Source organism: Oncorhynchus mykiss, chromosome 1 (genome assembly GCF_057628025.1).
Source record: "Oncorhynchus mykiss isolate SJ-2025 chromosome 1, ASM5762802v1, whole genome shotgun sequence".
NCBI lineage: Eukaryota > Metazoa > Chordata > Actinopteri > Salmoniformes > Salmonidae > Oncorhynchus > Oncorhynchus mykiss.
This window is the reverse complement of record NC_143022.1, coordinates 2,517,501-2,522,500: the sequence shown is the minus strand read 5'-3', so window position 1 is coordinate 2,522,500 and position 5,000 is coordinate 2,517,501. Positions and strand designations below refer to the sequence as shown.

At 45.8% G+C, this 5,000-nt stretch overlaps 1 protein-coding gene across 1 annotated transcript in view; it reads right to left on the bottom strand.

The window, feature by feature from the left end:
• dpt (dermatopontin) overlaps positions 1–5,000 on the bottom strand; it is a 21,618-nt gene that overhangs the window by 5,601 nt on the left and 11,017 nt on the right. The gene's annotated exons all lie outside the window — the stretch shown is intronic.

The following is a 5,000-nucleotide window of genomic DNA, read 5'->3' as shown; positions in this document are numbered from 1 at the left end:
CTGAGTAGTTGCAATGTTGCTAAAATGCTAACATTTTGGTTGCTAGACATTCGCGTCATACGACCACCCATTCTCCCGACAAACCTCCTTCCTTTTGTTTTCGTCTCGGATAACCTGTTTTAAATAACCATAGCAACCGTAACAAATCATAATAATTTGAGTGTCACAGATTATGTTCACTATGTTACATCTAGTCTTTGTGGCCAGGCCTTGAAATTCAGAGCTCAGAGGTATCCAAATCAAATCAAATCAAATCTATGTCCAATATCCATGCTGAACCACATTACAGGAGGATTGCACAGAGGATCAGAGATCAGATATTAAAGGATCAGATGTTAAAGGATCAGATATCAGAGGATCAGAGATCATAGCATCACAGATCATAGCATCAGAGATCATAGCATCAGAGATCAGATATCGAAGCATCAGAGATCATAGCATCAGAGATCAGATATCAGAGGATCAGAGATCATAGCATCAGAGATCAGATATCAGAGGATCAGAGATCATCAGATATCAGAGGATCAGATATCATAGCATCAGAGATCAGATATCAGATATCAAAGGATCAGAGATCAGATATCAGAGGATCAGATATCATAGCATCAGAGATCAGATATCAGATATTAAAGGATCAGATATCAGAGATCAGATATCAGAGGATCAGATATTAAAGGATCAGATATCGGAGGACCAGATATCAGACATCACATATCAAAGGATCAAAACTGAGCCCCATTAACCTGAGGGAAAACCCTGTGTGAGCTGGCCATGGGTCAGTGCACGTCTCAGTCTATGTGTGCGCCTCAGCTTGATTTTATGGAGCATTGCACGTCTACCTTGGCGCCTCACATTGGTAGCCTAGTGGTTAGAGCGTTGTAACCGAAAGGTTGCAAGATTGAATCCCCGAGCTGACATGGTAAAAATATGTTGCTCTGCCCCTGAACAAGGCAGTTAAACCACTGTTCCTCTGAACAAGGCAGTTAACCCACTGTTCCCCTGAACAAGGCAGTTAACCCACTGTTCTCCTGAACAGGCAGTTAACCCACTGTTCTCCTGAACAGGCAGTTAACCCACTGTTCCCCTGAACAAGGCAGTTAACCCACTGTTCCCCTGAACAGGCAGTTAACCCACTGTTCCCCTGAACAGGCAGTTAACCCACTGTTCCCCTGAACAGGCAGTTAACCCACTGTTCCCCTGAACAGGCAGTTAACCCACTGTTCCCCTGAACAAGGCAGTTAACCCACTGTTCCCCTGAACAAGGCAGTTAACCCACTGTTCCCCTGAACAAGGCAGTTAACCCACTGTTCCCCTGAACAAGGCAGTTAACCCACTGTTCCCCTGAACAAGGCAGTTAACCCACTGTTCCCCTGAACAAGGCAGTTAACCCACTGTTCCCCTGAACAAGGCAGTTAACCCACTGTTCCCCTGAACAAGGCAGTTAACCCACTGTTCCCCTGAACAAGGCAGTTAACCCACTGTTCCCCTGAACAAGGCAGTTAACCCACTGTTCCCCTGAACAAGGCAGTTAACCCACTGTTCCCCTGAACAAGGCAGTTAACCCACTGTTCCCCTGAACAAGGCAGTTAACCCACTGTTCCCCTGAACAAGGCAGTTAACCCACTGTTCCCCTGAACAAGGCAGTTAACCCACTGTTCCCCTGAACAAGGCAGTTAACCCACTGTTCCCCTGAACAAGGCAGTTAACCCACTGTTCCCCTGAACAAGGCAGTTAACCCACTGTTCCCCTGAACAAGGCAGTTAACCCACTGTTCCCCTGAACAAGGCAGTTAACCCACTGTTCCCCTGAACAAGGCAGTTAACCCACTGTTCCCCTGAACAAGGCAGTTAACCCACTGTTCCTAGACCAGTTAACCCACTGTTCCTAGACCAGTTAACCCACTACTCCTAGACCAATTAACCCACTGTTCCTAGGCCGTCATTGAAAATAAGAATTTGTTCTTAATTGACTTGCCTAGTTAAATAAAGGCCAAATAAAAATAAATACATTAAAATTTCCACAGTGTGTGCCTCAGCCCCTGGGATGATAGAACACGTCTAGCTCCGTTCCCAGGGGAAGCCTTTGTTTCCAAACCTAATAGTAACCTAGCCTTACCGCAGCTGAGACACAATGGGATAGGGTGGAACACAATATGAATGAAGCACCTTTTCATGCTGATCACCACCCAATGACTAAATATAAATTACGTCTATTGGCAATGTTTCTTTTCAGTCTACACGTGAATGATAGTGTTTCTTGGGGGGGAAATTGTGAATATTTTATGTGAAATAATGACGTTGTTCCAGAGAATTACACATTTGTTCAGATTCTTGAACAAGTGGAGTGAGCTCAGCTGGCCGTGGTGTCAGAAAGCTGTGCCAAACATCAAAACATTTCTGAAAGCACAGGAAACTGGGATCATAAAGTAAGCAAAGGAAATGTCAGAGGATGGACAAGAGACTGCTAGTTGTATAAAGACTCACAAATCACCGGGAGAAGAAAAACATGTTGAATGAGTACACAAGTTCATTGTTATGTTATTGGAGAATAACTCCTGCCTTGACGTTTTTGAAGATAACTCCAGGTTTGACGTTTTAGGAGATAACTCCAGCCTTGACGTTTTTTGGAGATAACTCCAGCCTTGACGTTTTTTGGAGATAACTCCAGCCTTGACGTTTTTTGGAGATAACTCCAGCCTTGACGTTTTTGGAGATGACTCCAGCCTTGACGTTTTTGGAGATAACTCCAGCCTTGACGTTTTAGGAGATAACTCCAGCCTTGACGTTTTAGGAGATAACTCCAGCCTTGACGTTTTAGGAGATAACTCCAGCCTTGACGTTTTTGGAGATAACTCCAGCCTTGACGTTTTTGGAGATAACTCCAGCCTTTTCTCATCTTGGTGGTCTAAGGCATTGCATTGCAGTGCTAGAGGCATCATTACTGACCCGGGCTGTATCACAACCGGCCGTGATCGGGAGTCCCATAAGGTGGCGCACAATTTTCCCAGCGTAGTCTGGGTTAGAGGAGGGTTCAACCGGAGAGGCATTACTTGGCTCATCGCGCTCTAGCGACTTCTTTTGGCGGACCGGGCGCCTGCAGGCTGACCTCAGTCGTCAGGTGAACGGTGTTTCCTCCAACACATTGGTGTGGCTGGCTTCCGGGATAAGTGTGCAGGTGTTAAGAAGCACGGTTTGGCGGGTCATGTTTCGGAGGACGTACGACTCGACCTTCGCCTCCCGAGCCCGTTGGGGAGTTGCAGCATTGAGACAACATCGAAATTGGGGAGAAAAAATAATAATAACTCTTCCTGGGAGAGTCCTTGGATCTGAACCTCTGGGAGGTCTTCAACAAGACCCGCGCTACTTCTCTCCCTCCGCATCGACCCTACGACTGTGCTATTGATCTTCTCCCGGGCACTGCACCACCTCGGTGTCGTTCTTTACTCCCTGTCGGGTCTGGAAACCAAGGCTATGGAGGAGTACATTGAGGACTTTCTCGCTGCGCCGGCGCTGGGTTCTTCTTTGTGGAGAAGAAGGACAAAACCCTACGCCTGTGTATTGACTACCGGGGCCTTAATGACATCACGGTTAAAAAAATGCTCATGGTGCAGCACGTCTTCCGGATCCATGGACTTCCGGTTGGCTTAGGTTTTCGATTCTCGTCCCGGAAGGCTTCCTGCACCCTCATTGGGTCGTCGTCCAGCCTGTCCTTTGGTTTTCTCCCCCAATCTAACGACCAGTCGGAGCGAGCCAATCAGGACCTTGTCGTTGCCTCGTCTCCACCAACCCCACCACCTGGAGCCAGCAACTCGTGTGGGTGGAATACGCCTGTAACACCCTTCCCTACTCAGCCACTGGCCTCTCACCCTTCAAGTGTTCCTTGTGTATCAGTCCCCGCTCTTCCCTGAGCTAGAAGTCGGCATACCCTCTGCCCAGATGTTCAGGAAGAGAGCCCGGGCCGCTCTTCTGAAGACCACATCCAGGTATCTTAGACAGGCGGATCGCCCCCGGACCCCTGCTCCCCGCTATCGGCTCAGGCAGAGGGGATGGGTTTCCACTCGGGACCTGCCCCTCTGGGTGGAGCACCGTAAACTTTGCTCCCGTTTCATCGGCCCTTTCCGCATCCCTAAAATCCTTAGCCCCTCTGCTGTTCGTCTTCTGTTGCCCCGCACCCTCCGTATACCTCCTACTTTTCATGTGTCTCACAGCCCTTTGTCTCCTATTTCAAGTCCTACCAGCGTGTTCCCATGTTTCCTGTGCTCTCGTCTTTGTTTTACCTATTCTTTCCAGTTCTGACCTTTCTGCCTGTCCTGACCCTGATCCTGCCTGCCGTCCTCTACCTGCCTGACTGAATTGGATTACGACTACTACTACTACTACCAATATTAATAATACTACTACTACAACTACTACAACTACTACTACTACAACTACTACTACTACTTCTGCTAATACTACTACTACTACTACTACTACTGATACTACAAATACTACTACTACTTCTGTTAATACTACTGCTAGTACTGCTGCTACTGCTGCTTCTACTACTGCTAGTACTACTGCTAGTACTACTGCTACTACTACTGCTTCTGCTTCTACTGCTACTACTACTGCTACTACTATCATTACTACAACTACATCTACTGTTACTGTTACTACTACTACTAATAATAATAATAATAATACAGCTACTACTACTACTAATAATAATAATAATAATAATAATACTGCTACTACTGCTACTACTACTAATAATAATACTGCTACTACTACTACTGCTGCTACTAATAATAATAATAATAATAATAATAATAATAATACTGCTACTACTACTGCTGCTACTACTACTAATAATAATAATACTGCTACTACTAATAATAATAATATTGCTACTACTACTGCTGCTACTACTAATAATAATAATAATAATACTGCTACTACTGCTGCTGCTACTACTACTAATAATAATATTAATACTGCTACTACTACTACTACTACTGC